This window comes from Hemicordylus capensis, chromosome 2 (genome assembly GCF_027244095.1).
Source record: "Hemicordylus capensis ecotype Gifberg chromosome 2, rHemCap1.1.pri, whole genome shotgun sequence".
Lineage (NCBI taxonomy): Eukaryota > Metazoa > Chordata > Lepidosauria > Squamata > Cordylidae > Hemicordylus > Hemicordylus capensis.
In genome coordinates this window covers 222,694,811-222,721,609 of record NC_069658.1, presented here as the reverse complement: position 1 = coordinate 222,721,609, position 26,799 = coordinate 222,694,811, and the positions used below count along the sequence as shown (strand labels likewise).

The 26,799-nt window shown below is 46.1% G+C and overlaps 1 pseudogene; it reads left to right on the top strand.

Moving 5' to 3' along the window:
- The first annotated feature begins 1,207 nt into the window (after window positions 1-1,207).
- LOC128343786 (vomeronasal type-2 receptor 26-like) lies at window positions 1,208-21,374 on the top strand (annotated as a pseudogene).
- The last annotated feature ends 5,425 nt before the right edge of the window (window positions 21,375-26,799 follow it).

Sequence of the window (26,799 nt, the reverse complement as noted above, 5' to 3'; positions counted from 1 at the left end):
TCTTACTTCTATGCTTGTCTTTTGCATTTAGGAAGCAACTTAGGTAGCTGCTTTCTAACAAGTCAGACTCTTGGTAGGGGTGTGCATGGAACCAGCTGGTCCGGTTCGGTTTGAGTCCAAACTGGACTGGGCCAGTTCAGTCCGGCACCCTCTCGACACCCCATCCCCAGTGCAGTTCAGTCCAGGGGAATTCATGAGTTGTGGTGTGTGTGTGTTTTAAAAATTAACTTACCCCCTCAGGGGGAGTTGTTTGAGGTGGTAGTGGGGGTCTGCGGATGTTCCCCTCCCCCCCGCTGGCCTCCCTTAAGCCATAATTCGGCCATTTGGTCATTCTTCGGCCTCTTGTCGGCCTTCCCCACTCAGTACAGCGGCCATTTTGGAGGCTGCCATGCCTATGCAATGGGCCTCTGCATGGCCTGGGGGTGGTTCGGCGTCGAACACGTTTGGTGTCAAACCTGTTTGTACATCACTAACTCTTGGTCCATCTAGGTCAGTATGGCTGACATTGACTGGCAGATGCTCTCCAAGGCTTCAGTCAGGAGTCTCTCCCAGCCCTACCTGGAGATCCTGCCAGGAAGTGAACCTGGGACTTCCTGCATGCAAAGCAGATGCTTTGCCACTGAGCTATGGCCCCTTTCTTTGACCTAGCATTCCACATTTTTGCCTCGAATTAAGTATCAGGATATCTGTTGAATCAACCATGTATTTTGAGAGCAGGCTATGACTGTTGGTCAGAAAATCATTCTTGCTTTGATCTGGGCCAACTCACTTCCCAGCCATTGATCTGGGCACAGTCCTGCCCTCCATCGTGGGTGTAGGTGCTTAGCATCACACAGGTCCACAGCCAGTACCTTCACCATAGCCCACCCCCTGAGGCAGTCTGCCCTGCAGACAAGCAGATCTTGACGCAAATATATTTTTCTCCTACTGTGGTGCAAAGAAGGGTCAAATGCTAAGGAGATGTGTCTCTCTCCCTCCTAGAATTGTAAAAATCATAATTATTTCTGCTAAACCTCTGTGGATTTCCACCCACCAAATCAATATCAAAGACATTCAGAGCAAAAACATGTTTATGACCACTTTTCCTGAATTCTTTCCCTGTATAGGTGCCTTGACATCTGAGTATTTCTCCCTCAGGTCTAAATGCACTTTAAGTCCTCTGTACAATTTGGTGCCTGACACAGAGTATGGTCTTTTGTAGGCACTCATGATTTGGTTTGTGCTGTTCATTTGGCTCCTGCCTCAAATTGCTAAGAAGGCACTGAAGACCACGTGCCCCTTGACCAGGTCTTTCCAGCACCAAGAGGAATATCACAGGCCAGGAGACCTCATTGTGGGTGGAAATCTACCCCTCTGTACTGCTGTGCTCAAACGGCAGTCCTTTAAAGATTTGTCTCCCAAATCAGACACCACCTGTTTTCAGTAAGTTCTGGTCTCCAGAGCAGAATCTGAGTAGGTTTACTTTCCATTCAGAGTGCTAACTTCAGAAATCTGCATCCTTGTTAACTTGGAGAAGAGCTCATTTAGGTTGTTGCAATGTAGACAGGAGCTGAGCGTTGGTTTCAGTTTCAGCTTATGACCAAGAAACCAAGAAATGGCAGATTCTCTCCCCCCCCCCCCCCCGCTGCCCTAGTTTTCATCCGAGCATTTCTTTGGCAGGGTACTTAATATTCTGTGCCAAGGAAAATTCAAACAATGTTTAAGAGTTTGTTGTCTTGAATTAAGAGATCTCGAAAGAGAAACGTGTTTGTGGTATGAGTATATGATCCTTTGTTGTTATTGTCGTGTGCATGTATAATTATTGACCTGGGCATGGTGCTGGGGCTCCTTGGCCATTGTCCTGTGGGGTCCTGCAGGGTTTGGTTTTTCCTCCTATACGGTTTAACATCTACATGAAACCGCTTGGAGAGGTCATCCAGGGTCTCAGACTGAGTTGTCAGCAATATGCAGATGACAATCAGCTCTATCTCTCCTTATCGACTGATCCTAGAGAGGCAGTGGATGTCCTGAGTTGGGGCTGGAGGCAGTGATGGGTTGGATGTGGGCTAATAAACTGAGATTGAATCTGGGCAAGATAGAGGTGCTGTTGGTCAGTAGGAGAGCCAATCGGGATGAGGGAATTAAACCCTCATCTGGTTCTGGATGAAGTTGCATTCACCTTGAAAGAGGAGGCCGGCAGCTTGGGAGTATTGCTGGACCTGGCTCTGCTTTTGGAAACTCAGGTGAAGGTGGTGGCTGAGGTGCCTTTGCACATCTTCGACTAGTGCACCAGCTTTCCCTTTCTCAAGATGGCAGATCTGGCCACAGTTACTCATGCCTTAGTCATGTCATGGCTAGATTACTGTAGCACTCTACATCGGGCTACCCTTGAAGAATATTTGGAAAATGCAGTTAGTGCAAAATGTGGTAGCTATTTTATCTGGAGCTGCCCACTAGGATCATATTACACCCAATCTGAAAAAGCTACATTGGCTACCAATCTGTTTTCGGGTCCAATTCAAGGTGCTGATTTTGACTGTTAAAGCCCTTAATGGTTTGTGCCTTGGATATCTGAGGGACCACCTGCTCTCAGGGGTTTCTGCCTGTTTGACAAGGTTAGTGGAGGGGGCTCTGCTCCATGTGCTGACACTGAGGGAGGCTTGGTTGTCATGCGGGACAGGGCCTTCTCAGTTACTGCCCCTGGACTTTGGAATGCTTCCCTGGTGGGCATTTTATTTTATTTATTTTTATTTATTGTCAAATTTATATACCGCCTTTCATTAAAACAATCCCATGGTGGTTTACAGCAAAATTTAAAAACAAGATTGTAAAAATGACACAATTAAAATATTAAACTAAAAATACAGAACAAATCTAATTTTAAAAAGTTTAAAACATAAACATAAAAGCAATAAAAGGCATTAGTTTCCATCACAGTTTTTAGAAGGCAAGTGAAATATTGGGTTTTTACCCAGGCTTTTATGACTGTTTTTTGTTGCTGCTGCTCTGTATTTTATGGGCTCATTGTGTATGTTTTTTACACTTTTAATTATATTTCTATTTTTATATTCCAATTTAATATCTTTATTGCGTAACTGTTCTATAATTTTATATTGTTTTAAATGTTTTGTAAAGCACCTTGAGATTGTTTTAATGAAAGGTGGTATAAAAATCTAACAATAAATATATAATATTTATTTTTATAATATATAAAAATATTTAGCATGTCCTAAAACTCCAGGGCAGTGGGAGGCTTATGCAAAGATCTTTCTTTTTTGGTAAATTGGGTTGTATTGCTCATCTAGATCTCATTATGCCACATGATTCAGCTACAGGGAAATCAAGTTCCAAGTATGCCAGATTTGGCTTTTTTAAAGCCATATTTTGGGTTACGGCCCATTTGATTCACGAGTATACCCCTGAGGTTCTGGCCACACAACAGGGTCCATGACTCATTTGCTGAACACCCCTCGCCCCACCCAACACTAAACTGTCAGTATCTCTACTCCAAGGTTCCTTCCAGCTCTAAAATCCATAGAATCACATGATATTAGAGTTTGAAGGGATCTTTGAAGTCTTCTAGTCCAACTCCCTGCTTTTTAAACTGACCTGCCTCATAATGCACAGTTAGCTGTCCAGGCTCTGTTTGAAAACCTCCAGTGAAGGAGAGTCCACCAATGCATGAGGCAGACTTTTCCACTGTCAAGCAGCTCTTACAGTCAGGAAATTACTCCTAATGACTAGCGTAAATCTGCCGCCTTGTAATTTCAACCCATTGGCTCTAGTTCTGCCACCCAGAGAAACAGAGAACAAGTCTTCTCCTTCTTCTATGTTGCAGTCCTTCGGGTACTAAAGATGGTTATCATCTCTCCCCTTAGTCTTCTCTTCCCCAGGCTAAACGTATCCAGATCCTTCAGCTTTTGCTCATGGGACTTGGTTTCAAGACGCTTTGCTGTCTTTGTTGCCCTTCTCAGAGCCTGTTCCAGTTCAACCTGTAGGGAGGCCAAATGAAGCCTGTGTTTGCCCACCGCTGCGGTCCTCCTGCCCTCCCTGCATCTGATGTCAGGGGGTGGGGTTTTCCTTGGAAACGGAGCGCGTGTCCCATTTCCGATCAAATTCCTGGCCAGTGCTGCATTCACAGTGCAGCTGTGAATGGCTCTCCCTGCTTTGAATGGCAGGGAGACGTATTCCCAGGCAGCTGGGACCATTTTAACCCATGTTTTCCTCTTACTTTGCTTACACACAACCAAGAATTGGGAGCATACACAGCTCCCAAACTCAGGTAGATCACAGTTTTTGATCATGTGAATGACCTCAGTGGCTGACATCCTGACTAAATTACTCAATAGTATCATCCAGGAGTTATTTTAAAGGACTACTAAATTTCAAAAGGACTTCCTAGTTAGGATGTCAGTATTCCAAATGACTATGATACTTTAAAAAAAAAAAATCCACATTTTTTGGTTGTGATATTTTCTGCACATGTTTTTGAACCTTTTATTTAAACCAAATAGGCTGGTGGAGAGTGAAGATTAATATGACACTTTACAATTTCATCATATTTTATAGTAGAAAAACAGATTGATTTTGAAGCACAAAATATGTTATGGTTGGTATGGGAATCATGAAATAATGAAGGCACTTGCTGCTATTATTTGTGGGTATGGCTACTTGATTGAAAAGCTTCAAAAGGGGTTTAGAGAAATCTGTGGAGTTGAGGTCTGTCAATGACTCTTAGCTGTGGGGACTTTGTAAAACTAAAACAAATCTCAATTTTCAGAGGCAGATTACCTCTAACTACCACCAGTTGCTAGTGGTCAGAGAAAGGGGGAAGTATGCTGCCTCTAGTCTTTGCATGTGGACAAAGGGATATGTTTGTGAGGGAAAGTATGCATCTATCTATCTATCTATCTATCTATCTATCTATCTATCTATCTATCTATCTATCTATGTGTGCGCGCACGCCTCAGGATGGAAAAGGTTGGGAAACACTGTCCTAGGGACATGTGACTGCCCATGGTGGGAAAGAGTATTCTGAACTAGATGGATCTTGGTCTTATGTTTGGATGAAATGTTGCAATATTCAACTTGAAGTGAACCCTGTCCTGACTGACTGGCTGGTGAACTCCAGGGCTCAGCTGATCAGCACACCAGGTGGGTGAGACCAAGAGAGCCGCTGGGAGGAAGGAGGAGTTATTTGTTAGAAGAAGCTGGCTAGGGGTACAGAGAAGGACATGTGGCCAGGAAGAATGGCTGCAGGAAAATGACTCTGCAGATCCTTGAAAGATAGGAGGGCAGGAAGCTTGAATTCTCCTCTGGAGTTTGTTGAGTTCAAGACAAGGAAGCCTGGGCTTTGGCTTCAGAAAGTTTAGTCTAGGGAAAAGTTTGTTTAGTCAGTATGTGCTTTGTATATCCCTGATACTGGTCTATTATGGTTTACCTGTAATATAACTAAACTAAGAACACTAGCCTTTGCCCATCCAGCCAGGGCGTTGTTAAAGACTGTAAGTTTTAATTGTGCTTTTGCATTTTCCTACATGCCTGTTCTTTGCAACTGGGTAACCATGATTTTAAAGTGTGTTGCCTCAACATTATTCAGGGTGCTTTTTGAAGTATTATTGTAACCTACTGAGTATTTTTACATGTAACTAAAAGCTGGGAAAACCTTGGATGGAAGCAGTCTGTAGTATTTGAATAAAACTGTTTTTCTTTTTGTTCTTTTCTTTTACAAGCCTCTCTGAGTGGGTTTTTAACTCAGGAGAAAGGGGGTGGGGCTGAAAGGGGTTTTCCCCCCTCTGGTGCAAACACGCCTCAGGTAGCCAACAACTATCAGTTTTCTCAGCACATGTAGGCTTGCATGTGAAGGATTTTTGTGTACTTTTCCAATAGCAAAAGAAAGAGAGTTTCCCCTTGGATTCCACCCCAAATCCAGGTTCAAGCTCTGTAAGACAGAGGGGTGGCGGTGGTGGCAGCCATTTTTGAACCTACCAAAAATAAAGAAAAAAATTAGGAGAAACCTTTCTTGCTTTACTTAAATAACTATTTTTCTAACATGGACCTTTCAGCAGGGTTTGAAATTTAGTAATTACAGCAGGCTGGGTAGGGTAAAATCGAATTGTAAGATGGAGTATGTGTGTTTTGTATTATTATAGAAATGGCTTATATGTATAATTAACAAAAACTGTGCAGACTGGTAAGCAGGAAGTCAATATTTACTTAATTAAGTGTAACTTGATCGTTAAGGTATTGTAAAAATCAATAAAATTTTTAAAATGCAAAAGAATTTTAGGAAAAACCTAGTCATGCAGCTCAGCAGGGATGATTCAGCAATCCCCCCCCCCCCGAGCTTGCTCTGAGACAAAGGCATTAATCTGTCTGTGTGTGTGTGTGTGTGTGTGTGTGTGTGGCAATTGAGTCTATGGGAGAGATAGGTTCCTGGATAATCTCTACATAAGCTGGCTGGCTCAAGTGTCCTTTGCTGTCATCTGCTATTTGGTCATTCCAATCTGCCATGTCTCTCTTGTTGGCAGACTTGTACCCAAGATTTACCAGCACATCCTGGCCCTGGTGTTCGCCATCAATGAGCTGAACAAGGATCTGGTGCTCCTACCCAACATCACACTGGGCTTCCGTATCTACCAGGACAACTACCATGCAAGAAGGACCTACCAGCACTGCCTCTCCCTTCTCTCCACACAGGGGCAGATAGTCCCTAACTATAAATGTAGCACGCAGGACAAGCTGCTGTCTTTCATTGGGGGTCTAGACTCCAAAATATCAAGGCAGATGGCATCCATCTTGAGCATCTCCAACATCCCACAGGTAAGGGGACAGGTGGGAAAACTGTGGGGAGCTGCAGAGTATAGTGAAGAGAGATGCAAATACCTTTCTCTGAAAACAGTTTTACTGAAAAAATCAGGGATAAGCATAAATGTGCTGTGAGGAATAGTCAAGAAACCACAACTTCAATGACTTTCTCAAAGAAATTGATGCAAGCATAGGAACATAGGAAGCTGCCTTATACTGAGTCAGACCATTGGTCCATCTAGCTCAATGTTTTCTGCTCTGACCGGTAGTAGCTCTCCAGGGTTTCAGGCACTGGTCTTTCCCAGTTCTACCTGGAGATATGGCTAAGGAATGAACATGGGACTTTCTGTATGCAAAGCAGATGTTCTTAGAAACATAGGGGAACACAAGAATTTGCCTCACACCAAGTCAGACCATTGGTCCATCTAGCTCAGTTTTGTCTACTCAGACTGTCAACGGATTCTTCAAGGTTGCAAGCAGAGTATCTCTTAGCCCTATCTTGGAGATGCTGAGATACTCCCAAGTATGCAGGTGTTCTTCCCAGAGTGGCCCCATCCCTTAAGGGGAATACCTTACAGTGTTCACATGTAGTCTCCCATTCAGATGCTATAAGCATGCAAAGCAGATGCATAAGAAAGCTTATGGCTCTATCCCCTAAGAGAAAGCAGACAGTGCTCACACGTAGTCGCCCACCCAAATGCAAACCAGGGTAGACCCTGCTTAGCAAAATGGACAATTCATACTCACTACCACCAGAACAGCTCTCCTTCCCAAAGTGTGTGTGTAGCTGATTTGGACACTTTGCCTTATTTGTCAGGGTCAGGGCAGGGGACAATGCTAGCCTGTCCTGCCTTTAGTTAGCCATCCTGTAAAATCACCTTAAGTGGCGCAGACGGGAAATGCTTGACTAGCAAGCAGAAGGTTGCCTGTTCGAATCCCCATTGGTACTATATCGGGCAGCAGTGATATAGGAAGATGCTGAAAAGCATCATCTCATACTGCGCGGGAGGAGGCAATGGTAAACCCCTCCTGTATTCTACCAAAGAAAACCACATTGCTCTGTGGTCACTAGGAGTCGAAATTGACTTGATGGCACACTTTACTTTTAAAGGCCTTCAAAGTGGCCAGGAATCATTCTAGGACAGGAGTTCTCAACCTTGGGTCCCCATATGTTGTTGGGCTACAGCTCCCTCATGTGCAGCCTTCAGTCCAAAAACATATGGGCGTCCAGGGTTGGGAAGCACCCTTGCTCTAGGTTACTGTATTTCACTTCCCAATGACCTTGGTATCTCCACTCTTTTTACAAAGGATCCTCTTTGTCCCTCTCAACAAATGCAATTTCCATTATATTACTGGATTTTTGTGGTCTTGATTTCACACACCCCTTTCGCACTTCAAGTACCCTCTTGCCTGTTGCTTCCCACAAATGATCACAGAATAACAGAATGTAGGAAGGGAACTTGGCGGTCTTCTAGACTAAGCCCCTTCTCGGGACACTTCTGAGTCTTTGCTATACTGAATTAGCACAAGGCATAAGCTGAGGTTGTAGCATGAGGGTTCCAGGTGTCCCCTAGCAAACTGCCCACCAGTTCTCACTTTCTATGAGTATGACTCCCCCTGCCCAAATGCACATATACACATCACTAGGGCACTTTCCAGATTAAACGCTACAACAGTGTCACTACTGTCTGTTAAGTGTGCTTCCTTACTGCCCGTGTTTCAACATTGCAGTCCTTGCACTGTCAGCAAGGTGCTATTCACATTTCTGATGCCTTCTTTTGGATTTTATCCTTGCATTTTAGTCCTACAATGTTGCACGTGCGTGTGTCGCAAATAAATAGCTGTATTTTCCCGTTGTAGGAGAGGGTTGTGCAAGCTATTTATGTTTTCAAAACGATCTTGCCAAGCTGAAGCATTTTACTGCTGATCAGCGGGTAATCTGGAAAGCACCCAGTGTTCCCTGTAACAGAAGCCCATATGTTATTGACTACAACTCCCAGCATACCCAGCCAAAGATCATTGCAGCTGAGGATGCTGGGAGTTGTAATCAACATCTGGGATTATTTGTTACAGGGAACACTGCACATCACTTGTCATTTCCCATCAACCAGTTTTGGATTGTCCTCACTAAAACTCCATAAACAAGCAGGTTCCATCACTGCAACATGCTTCCTTCTTGGCTCCAACCCTATTTCAACTTAGTTGGCTTATTCTCCTGGCTTACAGGTTGGCAAATAATGAAGAAGACCAGTGTCTTGCTAAAGGAGGAGGAAAGTCCACCCCAACTGCTGAGAATGATTTCTTTAGCATTAATTATTGTTTTGTTAGCAGTTTCACCCCAATGAATTTTGGGGTAAAAACCAAGCTCTGGGGAGCCCAATTCACATTTAAATTAAACCTCTTCCTTCCTTCAGCTTGGCTATGGTTTGTTCAGCCCAGCTCTCAAAGAAAAGAACCAATTTCCCTCCTTCAGCTGGATTGATCCCAGTGACCTTCCAGAGTACAAGGGGCTGGTCCAGTTGCTCCTACATTTCCACTGGAACTGGGTCGGGCTCATTGTTCCAGGTGACGACAGTGGGGAATGTTTTCTGGAGACACTGACCCCACTGCTTGCACAGAATGACATCTGTGTGGCCTTTACTAGAAAGACCATGTCCGAAAATATGATCACGTTTGAGCTTCTGAAACGATGGGAAGAGCTCGTGTTGGCTGTTTTTCAGGATCAGGCCCAAGTGATGGTTGTCTCTGGGGACTCCACTGCCATCCAAAATTTAATAGAACCACCATCAAACTATGAAAGACTGACCAAGGCCATATCTAAGAAGGTCTGGATCCTGACAACTCAGTGGGAATTTGCCCCAGTGGCACATGGCTCTCAGTGGTGGAATCTAAAATCCCTCCATGGTGCTTTGTCTTTCAGAGTCCACACCAGTGATGTATCAGGATTCCACCATTTCCTCTCCAGTTTAGATCCATACCAACCCCAGGGGGATGTCTTTCTCCACAAATGGTAGAAAGTTGCATTTTACTGTGAGTTTCTGAAATCAGACAAAACATCTCCAAGTGGTAGAAGAAGGTGTACAGGGAGGGAGAAGCTCAAAGACCTGCCAGCCTCCGTGTTCGAAATGAGCATGACAGGCCACTATAACATTTACAATGCTGTCTATTCCGTGGCACATGCATTACATGCCATGTTCTCCTCAGGAGCAAAACGTGGAATGCTGAGAGGAGATGAGAGGCTTCAGAACGTCCAGCCATGGCAGGTAATGTCCACCCTCATATACTGAGAAACTGCAGCTAGTATAAAATGTGGCAGCTATGATTTTATCTTGAGCTGCCTGTTGGGATCATATTACACCCATTCTGAAAGAGCTGTGCTGGCTACCAATTTGTTTCTGGTTCCAATTCAAGGTGTTGGTTATGACCTTTAAAGCCCTTAATGGTTTGGGCTCTGGATATCTGAAGGACCACCTGCTCCCACGGGTTTCTGCCTGCTTGACAAGATCATCAGAGGGGACTATGCTTTGCATGCTGATGGTGAGAGAGGCTTGACTGTTGAGCACATGGGACAGGGCCTTCTCAGTCATATCCCCCAGGCTTTGGAATGCTCTCTCGGCTGGCATCCACTCCGCAGGTAAAGACGTGGCTCTTCACCCAGGCATTTAAATGAGAGTACAGATTTTACTGCTGCTGTTTTTTTGTGTATTGCAGTTTTATATAGGTTTTAATACTTTTAAATAGAGATATTATATTTACTAGCTGAACCTGCACACAGCATCTGTGCGGTAGTTTACCTCCTGTTTGGGTTTAGTTAGGAGAATTCTTTTGGCTGGTCCTCCCTTTGTAGCCATGTTACCCTTTCCCCCCCCCCCCCACAACTGTCTCATTCGCTCTCCCCCCCCAGCTCTCTCGCTCGCTCTGCCTCCCCCCACGGCTCTCTCGCTCGCTCTGCCTCCCCCCACGGCTCTCTCGCTCGCTCTGCCTCCCCCCACGGCTCTCTCGCTCGCTCTGCCTCCCCCCACGGCTCTCTCGCTCGCTCTGCCTCCCCCCACGGCTCTCTCGCTCGCTCTGCCTCCCCCCACGGCTCTCTCGCTCGCTCTGCCTCCCCCCCACGGCTCTCTCGCTCGCTCTGCCTCCCCCCCACGGCTCTCTCGCTCGCTCTGCCTCCCCCCCACGGCTCGCTCACTCTGCCTCCCCCCCACGGCTCGCTCACTCTAGCTCCCCCCCCCACGGCTGGCTGGCTCACCCTGACTCCCCCCCACGGCTGGCTGGCTCACCCTGACTCCCCCCCCACGGCTGGCTCGCTCCCCCTGACTCCCCCCCACGGCTGGCTCGCTCCCCCTGACTCCCCCCCACGGCTGGCTCGCTCCCCCTGACTCCCCCCCACGGCTGGCTCGCTCCCCCTGTCCCCCCCCCCACGGCTCTTCCGCTCGCCCTGTCCACCCCCCACGGCTCTCTCACCCACCCTGTTTCCCCCCCCCCCACGGCTCTTCCGCCCGCCCTGTCCACCCCCCATGTCTCTCTCGCCCGCCCTGTTCCCCCCCCCCACGGCTCTCTCGCCCGCCCTGTTTCCCCCCCCCCACGGCTCTCTCGCCCGCCCTGTTTCCCCCCCCCACGGCTCTCTCGCCCACCCTGTTCCCACCCACGGCTCTCTCTCTCGCTCTGTCCCCCCCCCACGGCTCTCTCGCCCGCCCTGTCCCCCCCCATGGCTCTCTCGCCCACCCTGTTCCCCCCCACGGCTCTCTTGCTCGCTCTGTCCCCCCCCCATGGCTCTCTCGCTCTCTCAGTTTAATTTAGTCCCCAAGTGTAGTTTTTTCCCCTTAAGGGCAGCTGTTTGTGCTCACTGTTCCCAGCTTTATAGGGTGGGATGACGTGTTGTTTTGGTTCCCCTTTTTTTCCTTTTTGGCATGGGGGGTCAGGAAGACTGTCTGAGGTTTTTTGGGGGGGAGGCGGCTGCCAGCAGCTGGCCCAGACTGTCCCTTTGTGGTTTGTTTGTTTGTTTGATTGTTTTTGAAGGGGTGACTGGGAGCTGAGGTTTTTTTGGGGGGTTTTCGTTTTTTGATGTTGTTGGGGTATGGAAGACTGGCTGCTGGGTTTTTTTGGGGCGGAACAATGGCACTGGGTTTTTTCTTTTGGGGGCGGGAAGGTCAGCAGGGCGTCCTTGTTAGAGGTTGTTGATTTTTACCCACAATGGGTAAAACAGCCGAGCACTAAGGAATGAGCACACACTCCAGTTACAGAGTAGGTAGCAGAGGATGGTTTGGATATTGCAGCTATTTAGAGAAAACACATGGAGATCCTTGTGTGACTAAACACTAAACATTTATTGGTTAAATACACTTAGGTAGGAAAGACCTATCTCTAATCTAAAGGACTACATGGTGGATAGGTAAGGAGAGAGAGAGAGATGTTTCCATTTGCTCTCTAGGAGGAAAGGAAGGATTGTGACTCAGCACAGGAAGTGCAGCAGAGTCAGTTCAGGGGTCATAGTGTAGGGACAGATAGGGAGACCCTGACTCACTGTCTCTACTCCCAATGCCCCTAGTGGTCATTAGGACAGTTGGTGCAAAAGGTCAATGCACTGGAAGTTCATCTCCAACAGACCTCACAGTCCCAACGGTTTTTAACGGCCCAGCGATTTTGGGCTTCATTTGGTTCTTCATTCCCTCATTTACCCACCTGCTGCCTCCTCTCTGTGGTCGGTTTCCTCTGCCTTTCCTTTTGTTCCTTTCCTTTCCTTTTCCTTTCCTTTTTGGTTCCCCCGAATCTGCCGATTCCCACCTCCCTCACTGCCGGCCCCTCCCCAGGCAATGGTTCCTCCTTTCCCCTCTGCCTTTCCTCCTTTCTTCCTCCATCTCCTAAGTCTGCCGATTCCGCCTGTCTCCCTCGCTTGCTGCCGCTTCCTTCCCAAGGCAATGGTTTCAGGCGGCCGCACGGCTCTGGAAATATTCCTCAACTTGGTCATCCACAAGCGAATTATATATAGAGATATTTAATATCTGTACTTTTTGTATTTAAATTGTGCATTGTTTTAATTCTATTGTAAACCACTTTGAGATTATTATAATTAAACATGGTATAGAAACTGAACAATAAATTTAATATTAATTCAATATTAATATCAATATAAATTTGACTCCCTGATGGGAAAGAGATGAGGTGGCCCAAGGATATTTGGTGCTCCAAGGAAAGCTGGGCTTTGGAGCCCACCCCCCGCATTGTTGCCTCCCCCCAGGGAGGCAGAAGATGGGGAGATGCCCATCCTCCCTACCGCACATCCACTTGCTTGACTGTCTATAGCCACTGCCGCTGCTGCCTCCTGCTTGCCCGATCAATCACCTACCTGTCCCATCTACAGCTGCCAGCTGGACCTTTGCTGGGCCTCAAAGTTCTGCAGCACATTATACTATCACTGTGGTGTGTTATTATTATGTGCCATTACAATGCATCATGGCTCTTCGAGGCCTAACAAAGACCCAGGCCAATGGCACCGAATGAAGCAGACATGGTGGGCAGGCAGGAGGCAGTGGGGTGTGTATGGGCACATGAGCAATCAGGTGGTGGGGCTGGAGGTTAAGGTGGCCATGCAATGAGCGACCAGTGGGTACAGGCAGACCCGCTCACAAGCTTGGTGCCTGTGAGGTCTTGGCCTCAGCTGGCCCTAAGTCTGAACACTTGCTACCAACAGTATAAGATTTTTTAGCTTATTTGACTGGTTCCACGCCGAGTCTCTGAAACCTGTGTCTCTCAAAAATATCAAGGTAGTGTGATAAATAAATAGGGCAAGTAGGCATGAGGCGGGAACAAAACAACAGACAGAGACAATGGTAAAGTACTAAAGTAGTGGGAAAGCATGAATACGTCTATTGTAATAAAGCCTTGAATTTTTTATTTTAAAACAGTTCAGGGGAAAATTCAGTAAGGTAAGAGTACAATTTTAAATTATAAAACAAAAAAGCTTGCTAGCCTTCTCAAGGTCTAGCAGGTTTCTGTAGGTCTAGCTCCCTCACTGCCACCTTCCCAGCAGTTTCAGCCTGATCCTACTTAATTAGGTTTCCAACCTTCCAGTCACACAGCAACCTACATCTCCATATCTCCTTTTTCTCCACTGCTCTCCAGTTCAATCCTTTTACTCCTTTCTCCCCCTTCCCCCAGAGAAGTGTACATCAACCAATCAGGCTGATTCTTCCCTCAGGCAACCAGAGCCTTCTCTCTCTGTCTGGAGACAACCAACCAGAACACTTAGATACATTCCCTCCAAAACTCACAGGCAAGACAACTTTTTATCTCAAATTCAGCTGTCAATCAGAGGCTGTAATCTTTTGACCCCTGCTGAGCTTCACAGAACCAGAGGGAACACTGAACAAACTAATACAAAGAAAACAATTTTCAAAACATACAGGGAAGGAGTCATTTCTTCACAGTGCCCTAGGCAACCATCTAGGTGTGTCTAGGAGACAGGCTGTGAAAGAGCTCTAGGTCTCATGTAATGTGAAACCGGAGGTTGCCAAACCCATGATGCATCCCAGAAGTTCAGCAATCTCCATTTTCAGGGCAAGGGATCCCCTCTCTCATCCTGGTATGCTGAGGTCACCTCCCAGCAAGCTCTGTAGTGCCCGTGTCACCAGACAGTGGGCAAGGCATCAGCATGTGACGTTACCAGGGTGGCAGCCATTGGCCACAATCTTCAAGGGGGCATGACTTTTTGGAATGGTCTGCCTGCCCTCAGCAGGGAAAGGGCATTTAAATCCCTGTAAATGCCATGCTGTGCAAGCCCTTCTTCTCACAGTGATTGCACCACTGCCCTCTTTAGAGCTCCAAAACAAAACATTCTTGCATAAGGAGAGGAGAGCTGGTCTTGTGGTAACAAGCATGACTTGTCCCCTTAGCTAAGCAGGATCTGCCATGGTTGCATATGAATGGGAGACTAGAAGTATGAGCCCTGCAAGATATTCCCCTCAGGGGATGGAGCAGCTGCTCTGGGAGGAGCAGAAGGTTTCATGTTCCCTCCCTGGCTTCTCCAAGATAGGACTGAGAGAGATTCCTGCCTGCAACCTTGGAGAAATTGCTGTCTGTGAAGACAATACTGAGCTAGATAGACTAATGGTCTGACTCAGTATATGGAGCTTCTTACGTTCCTATGAAGCACAATTTCCGGTCGGGTGGTGGTATCTTGGGAGGCACTAATTTCCTGTTACTCCAGAAAGGGAAGGGAACATGATGATTTCCTAGCAGGGGATATGCATATGAGGGAGGGCAAAGGATCCTGGGGTTTGGCCTGCTGTGACCAAGGATGCTCTTGTAATGGTTCACCCCAGCAAAGCAGTACATGGAGACCAAACCAATGTGCAGCAGCTGTAAAAAATTATAATGCCCTTATTCAAAACAATAGTGCAGCTACACCTGGAGTACTGTGTACAATTCTGGTCACCAGATCTGACAAAGACATTGTAGAACTGGAAAAAGTGCAGAAGAGGGCAACCAAGATGATCAGGGGCCTAGAGCAGCTTTCTCATGAGGCAAGGCTACAACACCTGGGGCTATTCACTGCATGGGGGGGGGGGGTGAGCTAAGTTGAGTAGTGGTGGCAATGGGCTTCTCCTCAGCTGGTGCGCAGGCTTCTCTCTGGCCAATGTGCCTGCACAGTTTGAGTAGGGAGAGCTTCACATGCCATGATGTCACAGCATCACATGCCATGATGTCACAGCATGTGATGCTCTCCATACTCAAATTTTTCAGGCATTCCAGCTGGAGAGAAGCATGTGTGCTGGCTGGGAAGTTGGGAGAAGCCCACACACCACCACTGCTGACACAGGGGAGGGGTGGCTTGCTTGGCTCGGCTTACCCCCCCAGTTGTGAAGATAGGAGAAATATCGGCTAGGTGGGGCAGCCGCAGTACAGTGGTGGGGCTCTGGCGACCCCCCCAATCTTTGGAAGCCCCCCAGGATGCAGGAGGCCATGGACCTGCTCTCCAAGGTCAGTGGCTAAATGCGCCTCTGTTTCTTATGAGTAAGCCTTGGGACTGCACACGTTCCCCTAACGAGAAGGGACTGGACCCCACTTCCCCAACATAATTGTACAAAAGAATAGACCTTAGCCATTCAAGAATTCCTGTTTGGGGCTGCCTAATGCAACCCCAGGTATTGCTGCCTTTTCATATGTTGCTGTCCCAGCTGTCTTATGGGGTTGCCCTGCTTATGTTGCCACCTTGAGTGCATGTGCTTGTGCACATATTTCTTTATCAACTTCAGTTTTGGAGAGCAGAGCATGTAGTGCTCATCTTGCCATCCCATCCCCTTGCTCTCCTGATTGTCAGGAGGGTGGAGCAATGGACAGGGTGGGAAGAGGGCATGCCCCTGTATGACTCTGCAGTTTGACAGGCTGACAAGCTTGGGATGGCAGTGTCCCTGCTGCCAGATAACTGCTTTGTTGGATTGGAGACAGGGGGTGGGGCAAGTTTTCAGAGAGGCAGCCAGTAAGAAGCACCATAGGTATGGAGCTCTATGATTACAGTTCTGAAAGTGAATGAAACTGCAGTTGTGGTGCTGTTCACATTTGGATGTAATGCTGCCACCCCAAAACCTCAAGTTATGGTGGCAAAACTCACTACAAAACAATGGTTCAATGTGAAGTTTGGTGAGGCAAACCTCAGGCTTCCTTTGCCACAAAACCATGGTTGTACACATTCGGATGTAAGGGAGTTTGAACCTCTGTCCTATTTAACTGTGGTTTTGCATTACGTGCGAATACAGCCATTGGATGACATCCAGAGAAACCTAACAGGAGCATTCCTAGCATCTTCATGTTGGTTCACACTTCCCCCCAAGTGCAGGCAGTATTTCATTTTTTGTGCAAGAGCACAACTACTTTTCAGAGCTTGTCCATGCTCTGGAAGTGCTTGTTTAGACCGGAAACATGTCACTGATACTCAAATGAATTTGCGTCTCTGCTGAAATAAAAGCCTCCCCATCTCTGACAACTTTTTTAAAGTTGCTAAAGACACATTTATTCACCCAAGCTTTTTAACTAGATTTGTGGTTTTAAATTGTTTTAAGGTCTTAATTTCTGTTTTAATTTGTTTATGTTGCTGTTAACCACCCAGAGATGGAAGTTTGGGGTGGTGTACAAGTATAGTATTGTAATATAATATAGTATTTTATAGTATTTTATAGTAGAATATAATATAATATAATATAATATAATGGCATAGAAATGTTTGAATAAATAAATAAATCTGGTGGAAGTATATTCAGCACTTAAACTCAGCAAAGAATGATAGAAAAAGTCATCTCTCTGGATATGCCCAATAGTACATTACAAGGCACCAGACCTCATTATGAAGCCCTACAGCCCACCAGGTCTTGACCCATCACTCTATTTCTAATTCATTTCAGATCCTTGCATCTTTGAAGAACCTCCATTTTAACAACAGCTCTGGAGATGAAGTATATTTTCCGGAAAGTGGTGAAAGATATGCTTCCTATGACATTCTGAACTGGATTTTCTTCCCAAATGGATCTTTGACTCATGTGAATGTTGGAAGGATGAATCCCAGAGGTCCCCCAGGGCAAGAATTCGTCATTAACTCTGACAGGATTGTATGGGTTACCCAGGTGGGGAAGAGGGGAATGTTCTGGGGTCACTGGAGACTTAAAGCATGTTGCAGGCCAATCCTGTGGGAACAAAGATTTCATTTTCTGGGTAAGAACAAAGGTTTATGTAATCCAGAATTGGGTTTATAGAGCCTGAATATATATTTTAACTGAGCTGCTATATAATATTTCCAAATAAACTGCAATGTCCTAAAGCAAAAGTTCTCAAACTTGGGTCCCAGATGCAATTGGACTAAAATTCCCATCATCCCCAGACACAATGGCCATTGTGATTGGGGATGATGGGAGCTGTAATCCAACAACATCTGGGGACCTGTTTGAGCCCTGTCCTAAAGAGATTTGACCCTCCTAAATTATCATTTTCATCCTACATTGAAAAACCCTTTGAGTAACTCTGAATCTTGTTTAATTCAAGAAACAGAAAACCTCGACTATTTCTCTCTTTCCTTTCAGATGCTGCCTACCTCTAGGTGTGTGAAGAGCTGCCCTCCAGGGCAGAGGAGAAAAATCCTAGAGGGGAAGCTGGTTTGCTGCTACGAATGCATTTGTTGTCCAGAAGGGACTTTTTCTAACCAAACAGGTGCCATGAACATTGAAGACCCAAGTGTCATCAGTGGGGTCAAGAGAGGCGCAGGTCATGGATAAGAAGAGTCACAAATTATTGGCAGGAATAGTTTGTTTTCTATACCTATGTTTAAAAAGCCTTAAACTCCTCAAAATAGCAATAGCAATAGCACTCACATTTATATACCGCTCTATAGCTGAAGCTCTCTAAGCGGTTTACAATGATTCTAGCATATTGCCCCCAACATTCTGGGTACTCATTTTACTGACCTCGGAAGGATGGAAGGCTGAGTCAACCTTGAGCCCCTGGTCAGGATCGAACTTGTAACCTTCTGGTTACAGGGTGGCAGTTTTACCACTGCGCCACCAGGGGCTCTTTAAAATGGTGGTTGGAAATTACCTTGGAGGTCATTTCCAGGCACCCCAAACCTGTGGATATGTGAAATTAACCCTTTGTTAACTTTCCCCTCCCCACGTAAATTACCTAAACAATTACCTGACCGCAGATATGCGGAACCATGGATGTCGGATCTGCGAGTGGGGAGGTTTGCCTGTACTATGCATATTTATATAACGCTTTTCAACCAATGTTTTCTAAGTGGTTTACACAGAAAAACAAACATAAATAAAGTGGTCCCCTTTCCCTATAGGTCTCACAATATTAAAAACAAAAAATAAAGTAGACACCAGCATCAGCTACTGGAGGAGTGTTGTGCTGGGGTTGGATAGGGCCAGTTGCTCTCCCCTTGGTGAATATAAGACAACCACCACTTGAAAAATGTGCCTCTTTGCTCAGTTAGCAGGATACAAATTCTGGGCTCGCTGATGCCTCCCACTTCCATATCCAGCTCACAGATGAGCATTTCCCACTCCTACTCACTTGTAGAATTCTTACAAGGGCCCACTGGGAAAGTGCACAGCAATTGGGAGAGTAACTAGGGGGTCAGAGACTTCACCTACCCTGATACTGATCCTGAGAACAGCCCGATTGTCAGAATCAGGTCAGTTGTAGCAATTAAGTTCCCAGTGTTCCTTATATAAAGGCTCAGACAACAGATAAGGGTAACTGAGCAGGACAAGTGACTTACTACACAATGTGCATGGCCCTTGAATCCAACATAGAGAGGCGAGTCTCATGATCAGTGAGACTCACCAGAATGGGGTTTGTCAGGAGAGTGGGCTTAGCCCGTTCTCCCTGCAGACGATCACTACTGCAGCCCTGGGTGACCGAATCGGCTGCCCACACGACTGGTGGCTCTGTCATGGGGCTGTGGTGGACGGGGACTGAGCAGACCCCAGAAGTTCCAGGATGCCCCGCATGAGCACGTGGGGCATGCTGGAGAGACCCCCGAGCTCAGGAGGCTGCTTGCAGCCTCCCGGCCAGGGGTCTCCTCATGTGAGCCACGCCACAGCAACACATGATCAGAAAACAGGGTTAGCGGAACACTCGCTCCGCTAACCTCATTTAAGGGGAGGGGTATTTCAGTGGGTTACCCACTTTGGAGAAACCGGGCTCGCCTGTGAGCTTGGTGGTTCCCACGATCCGTGGAAAGTGGGCTAAGCTCCCTTAGCCCGCTTTCCACTGATTGTGAGAATACCCTCACTGTTTTCTTGCCTTCCTGAGTGTCTTCTGTACCACTTTATGCCCTAAAAGGATAGGTAATAATGTGAGGGGAAATGTCAAATTCTCAATTCCTGCTCAACGGGATCCTTTCAGTTACTTCAAATCCTTCAAAGGTTTTTTTCAGTAAAAAAATAAAGTGTTTTTACTTACAGTAGTCTGAACTTTCTAGATCTTGAGTTTGGTAAGCCACATCTCCACAAAAATGAGGCTATTCTCACGATGGGGAAAAACCAGGCTAAAGAAGCCCAGCCCAGTTTTTCCCCATCGTGAGAACTAGCCCACCAAAGTAGCCCTCCCGTTATCCCAGCTTAGCAGAGCGAGTGCTCTGCTAACCCGGGTTTCCTGGTCATGTACCGCCATGGTGCGGCTCTGCAGCGGCCACCACAGTGACACATGAGGAGACCCCTGCCGGGAAGCTGTAAGCAGACTCCCAGGCTGAGGGGTCTCTTCAGGATGCCCTGTGCACTCATGAGAGGCATCCTGGAACTTCTAGGTGTTGCACAGCCCCCAATCCCCACAGCCACTTCCGGCTCCGTGACAGAGCCAGCAGTTGTGTGGGCGGCCAATCCGGCTGCCCTAGGTTGCCTCTTGATAATCTGCGGGGGGAGCGGGCTAAGCCTGCTCTCCCTGCAAACCTCTTCTTGGTGCTTCCCACTGCTTGTGAGAAGCGCCTCTATTTGTGTTTTGTAACTTTTTAACTCCTTAAGTTCTTATAGCATGAATTTTGGAAGATGATACAATCAAAGAGAGTGTGCACTGCTTGCTATACCATAAACTGAAGAATAGATAATTCCATCCCTTCAGGTTTGGACTGAACTGGTCACCACCAAAAGAATATTTATATGATGACTGAGATACTTCAATATTGTTTGCTCCTTCCAGATGCAGCTTGGTGTGCCCAGTGCCCAGTAGAGCAGCAGCCAAACAGGAACCAAGATGGGTGTATCCCCAAGAATATCAACTTCCTTTCATAGCAAGAGATGTTGGGGTCAGTTTTGGCTTCTCTTGCTCTTTTTCTCTCCCTGATAACATCTCTTGTGCTGGCGATCTTCATTAAATACTATGACACTCCAATTGTCAGAGCCAACAACCGAGATCTCACCTACATCCTCCTCATCTCCCTCCTGCTCTGCTTCCTCTGTTCCTTCCTGTTCATTGGTCAGCCACAAAAGCTCACTTGTCTTCTCCGACAAACTGCTTTCGGCATCATCTTTTCTATTGCTGTTTGTTCCATGTTGGCAAAAACCATTACAGTGGTCCTTGCTTTTATGGCAACCAAGCCAGGAAACATGGCAAGACAAATATTGAAGAGACAGCCAGCAAATGCAATTGTCCTGGTCTGTCCCCTCATCCAAGCTATTATCTGTGTCATCTGGCTGGTAACCTCTCCTCCATTCCCAAACTTCAATTTTCATTCCCTAGCTAGAGAGATTGTATTGGAGTGCAACGAGGGTTCAGTCACTATGTTTTACATGGTTCTGGGTTACATGGGATTTTTAGCCCTCATTAGCTTCACAATGGCTTTCCTTGCTAGGAAATTGCCTGACAGCTTTAATGAAGCCAAATTCATCACCTTCAGCATGCTGGTGTTCTGCAATGTTTGGATCTCCTTTGTACCAACCTACCTTAGCACCAAGGGGAAGTCCATGGTGGCTGTGGAGGTCTTCTGCATCTTGGCCTCTGCTGCTGGTCTGCTTGGTTGCATCTTCTTCCCCAAATGCTACATCATTGTTCTGAGACCCAATCTCAACAACAGACATCACCTAATAAGGAAAAACCCTTGCTAACCCCTGCTAACTTGGCAAAGAGTCACCTTTTAACGTGTTGATTCTCTTTTTTTTAGTAGGGGGAAAGTAACTGACCCTATCCACCCCCAGCATAGTACCTCCAGTGACTGTTGGTGGTGACTATCTTATGTTTCTTTTTAGATTGTGAGCCCTTTGGGGACAGGAGTCCATCTTATTTATTTATTATTTATCTGTGTAAACCGCCCTGAGCCATTTTTGGAAGGGCGATACAGAAATCAAATGAATGAATGAATGAATGAATGAATAAGAATCAGGGAATTTAACACTTTATAGTGTTTCCTTCTAGTCCTATTTAATTCAATTATTCAGTTACAATTGTCTATCCAATTTATTCTAAGAATAGGATATTTTAGGATACTATAAGCCTAGCATATTATGAGTAGAATTACCTAGGAATTAATGTGATCAGTTTTTTTTAAAGTTGTCCAATTGGCTGTGACATGTCAAGGCCAAAGTTTGGGGGCCCCACACTAACTAAAAACACATGGTTAATCGTTTTTCTTTTTTGAACTTCTACCATACAACATTTTTATTGAGGCTGTTAGGGTACATAAAATAAAAAGAGTCAAATGGAGCCTTTGTAATGATGGGGTGTCCAATGTCTCTGAAAAAGACTCTGAGAAGGTGTAGTTCAGACCCTAAGTGGCATGAAATCAAGTTTAACCAACCTGGTGTGAATAGGGGGAATTCAGGAAATTAAAATTCCCAGGCCAGAATGGGTTCAGAGGAGGGCAACAGAGATGGTGATGGGTATGGAAACCAAGTCTAATGAAGAACAACAGAAAGAGAAAGACTGGTTGCTGATAAGTTTCCGGGCAAAATACAAGGTCTTGGTTATAACCTATAAAGCCCTAAACAGCCTGGGCCCTGGGTATTTAAGAGAACGTCTTCTTCGCTATGAACCACACCGCCCATTGAAATCATCTGGAGAGGTTTGTCTGCAGTTGCCACCGGCTCGTCTGGTGGCTACTCAGGGATGGGCCTTCTCCACTGCTGCCCTGAGGCTTTGGAACACACTTCCTGCTGAAATTATTATTTCTTGTTTACACAGCCAGACAGGTGTTATTGACTGGTTTGTTTTATCCAGATGATGATGATGATGATGATTTACATTTTATATCCCACTCCTCCTCCAAGGAGCCCAGAGTGGTGTACTACATACTTAGGTTTTTCCTCACAACAACCCTGTGAAGTAGGTTAGGCTGAGAGAGAAGTGACTGGCCCAGAGTCACCCAGCTAGAATCATGACTGAATGGGGATTTGAACTTGGGTCTCCCCTAGTCCTAGTCCAGCACTCTAACCACTACACCACGCTGGCTCTCATAAGAGCCTCCCCATCTCTTACAACTTTTAAAAGGGCAGTCAAGATGCATTTGTTCACCCAGGCTTTTATTTATTCATTCAACATATTATTATTGTTGGAAATTCTCTTGTGGTGAGAGAATCCCTTTCTCAATATAGCAGAGTGCACAGAGGCATAACACAGTGGCAGATTAGTTAGGCATGCGTGTGTGCTGAGAGTAAAGTAACTTGGAGCCAATTCATAGTTTCAAATCAATATAAAAGGCATTTATTAAGGAACTCCATTCTAGATAGGAAAGTGAGGATTTAGGATCTCTAATCTATCTATCTAACTAGATGCAGATGGATTCTGTATCCTCTCTGCACATTTGGTGCAGGGAGAGGAACTTGCCATGTTGCAAGGTAGGCGGGCAGGTAGCGAGAGAGAGAGAGAGAGAGAGAGAGAGAGAAGGAGGAAGGAGGAAGTTGAATCCCTGAGATTAGCAATCTACATTTCAAAGGGATAGCATCAGAGCAGTGGCGAAGGGATGACAAATATCTTGACCCTCTAGCCCTCGGACTTACTAGTCTGTCCTCCACTGTCTGAGGCAAAGAGACAGCGCAAAATCCTTTAACTTTCCAACAATTATACCACCCAAAACTTGCGTCTCTGAGCAGTTTACAAATAAAATTAATTAGATACTGTTTTAATAGTTCAATGATTTTTAATAGTTTTATCATTTTAAATTGTTGTAATGTATTATCCTTTTAAAAAAAAGTTTTGTTGTAAACCGCCCAGAGACTTGCATTTTGGGCAGCATACAAATATGCTAAATAAATAAATAATTACATATACATATACATATACATACATAAATTTGTTACCAGCCAGCTTCAAAGAGATCACTGACTGCGAGCAAAGAGATGGCATGGAGTTAGGGAAGCATGTGGTGGCTTTTGTGGCTCGCTCTCATCTGCACACACATAGCTTCAAAGTATCTGTATGCTTGCAAAGTGCTGCTGGTGCATGTCGCTTCTCCAGCGGGGTCTCCAACCTTCATCCGCTGCCAATGTGCTTCTGCAAAATAGCGCAGCTCTCCCTCCCTTCGCCTCTTTCTCTTGCTCTCTGTCCGCAACACACACAGCCCTGACTCATAAGGAAGATGCTCTAGGTCTCTCCCTGATCATCTTGGTTGCCCTCTTCTGCACCTTCTCCAGTTCTATAATGTCCTTTCTGAGGTACAGTGACCAGAACTGTATGCAGTACTCCTAATGTGACCACACCATAGTTTTGTAAAAGGGCATTATAATATTTATTTTTATTTATTTATTTATTTTATTTTATTTCTATATAGCCCTTCCAAAAATGGCTCAGGGCAGTTTACACTAAATCTTAGCAGTTTTATTTTCTATCCACTTCCTAATGATCCCAAGAATGGAACTTATCTTTTTTCACAGCTGCCATGCACTTTCAACGAGCTGTCCACCATGACCTCAAGATCCCTCTCCTGGTCAGTCACTGACAGCTCAGACTCCCTCAACGTATATGTGAAGTTGGGGTTTGTTTTTGCCCCAATATGCATCACTTTTCACCTGCTAACACAGAACCACATCTGCCATTTTGTTGCCCACTCCCTCAGTTTGGAGAAATTATTTTGGAGCTCCTCTCAATCTGTTTTGGTTTTTACTACCTCAAACAGTTCAATGTCATCTGCAAATTTGGCCACCTTGATGCTTACCCCAACTTCTAAATAATTTATGAACAAGTTAAAGAGCACTAGTCCCAGTACAGATCCCTGGGGGACCCCACTTTTTACTTCCCTCCACCTAGAGAACTGTCCATTTATTCCTACCTTCTGTTTCCTGTCCTTCCACCTATTACAAATCCACACATGAACCTGTCCTTTTATCCCATGACTGCTAAGTTTACTCAAGAGTCCTTGGTGGGGAACTTTGTCAAAAGCTTTTTGGAAGTCCAAGTATACATGTCAACATGTCTACCGCTGTACAAGAATGGCTGCCTACACTACAGCTGACACTATCTTACACTACCCTTCCTTCTTCTCAGTCATCAGTCTGGACCAACTAACGTTGGCACAAACCTGGACTCCATTTTGGATTTAGGTACAGGCCAAAGGCTGGAACCTGACAACTTAGGTCAAATCCTTGAGTTACAAAAACAAGCAGAGAGTGACGCAGGTGTGCAAGTGCAAACTTCTTTCTCTGTCGCCAAGATACAAAGAATACCCAGCATCATGAGGGTGTGATTTATTCTCTCCCAGAATTATACAAATCACAGTTATTCTTGCTGAGCTCCTGGGAATTTTCAATTCACAAGCAAACAAAAAGTCCAGAACAATGCATCCTTGTGATAAACATACCCTAAGCCCTCATGAATGGAAGGTGAGATAGGGAATGGCACCTGTTTGTCCCTATGGTCTAAAGCCACAGCTGGAATCTGTGCAGCTGACTGCACTTCATGTTCTTGAGAACATTTGGTTGCTGACCACAGGTCTTCTTGTACGGCCAATGCTTTGGTTCCTTCTTTTGTTTTGGCCACTGCCTCTGGCCACCTGGATGGGACTGAGGACCAACTGCGTCTTGACCAGGCCTTTCCAACTCGAGGAGGACTATTACAGGCCAGGAGACCTCATTGTGGGTGGGCATTTACCCCTCAACCTTGCTGTCATGACAAAACAGGTCTTTCAGGAATCTTCCACAAACTGGAACATCCCTGTTTATCGGTAAGTTTTCCCAGAAGTGCTTAGAAGTAGATGCTATGCCCATCTGACTGTTTGGTTTCATACAGTGCAAATTCTAATGGTCTAGTGAGTCTCTTAACGGGGAAAAGAGTTGATTCCCACACTATAAAGTCATTTTGGCAGGGCCAGATTATGACATGCTGAGCTTTAAAGATCTCATAACATTATGAAACAGGTTGGAAAGTCCTATCCAGCGCTTCACTCACCTACCCCACCTTGCTGTGCTCCTCATGGTTACAGCAGCATTCGTTTGAAGAGGCGAACATTGTCTGTAGCTGTGATGGCAGGCATTATCCTATACCATAAAATGGTTAGGTGTGCGGCCGTGCCAAAAAGACACGGCCGCCCAGATACGTGCGGCCATGTTGGAACAGGGGAAGCAGCGGCCTAGGAGAAGTGGCCGCCGCCAATGGGAAAAGAGTGCTGGCGAGGCGGTGGCGGAGCCGCGGCCTCGGCCAGAGGTGGCGGTGGCTGCGGCAGGGCGACTGGCCCCGATGGCGGCAGCTGCCGCCACGGCAAGAGGGCCGGGAGGAGGAGGAGAAGTGGGCCGAGGAGAAGTGGCCGCCGCCAACACCAAAGGAGAGTGTGGGCCGAGGTGGCGGTGGCCGCGGCGGGGCGACTGGCCCTGATGGCGGCAGCCGTGGCGGCGTCGGCAGTGCGGTACACGGTAAGCTGCGGTAGCCTCCCCTTCTCCACTCTCCCCGTCGGGTCTTGGCCTCCAAGAGCAGCACCCCCCCCCCACTAGAGCCCGTTATTACAACGGGCTTACACATACTAGTATGATAAATAATATGACAAATACAGTGGTCCCTCTACTTATGAAATTAATCCGTTCCGAATGCACATTTGTAAGTTGAAAAGTTCGTAAGTCGAAAAGCGGTTTCCCATAGGAATGCATTGGGAACGGATTAATGCGTTCCGGAGCCTAGAAAAAAGACCCAGACCCCCAGTAAGGCTTGCAAACTGCACAGGAACATTTCTTTCCAAGAATAAACAGGCAGTAAACAGGCAGGCAAGTCAAGGAAACCGCATGTAAAATTCGTAAGTCGAGGAAACCCCATCTAAAAATTTGTAAGTCGAAAAAACCGCATCTAAAACTGGATCTAAAACTGCCGTTTGTAACTCGAAAAATACTTATGTCGAGTAGTTCGTAAGTCGAGGGACCACTGTACCTGTGTAGCCATATACATAGATTTTGGTCTCATCTTCCCCCAGCCTTTCTGTTTTATTTTCAACCTATTAGGTTCAACTTGAAGTTTAGTAATTTTAGTAATTTTTTTCATATCCAGAGGCCCCCTCATAATGTGAGGCCCTAACTAAGAACATAAGAACAGCCCTGCTGGTTCAGGCCAAAGGCCCAT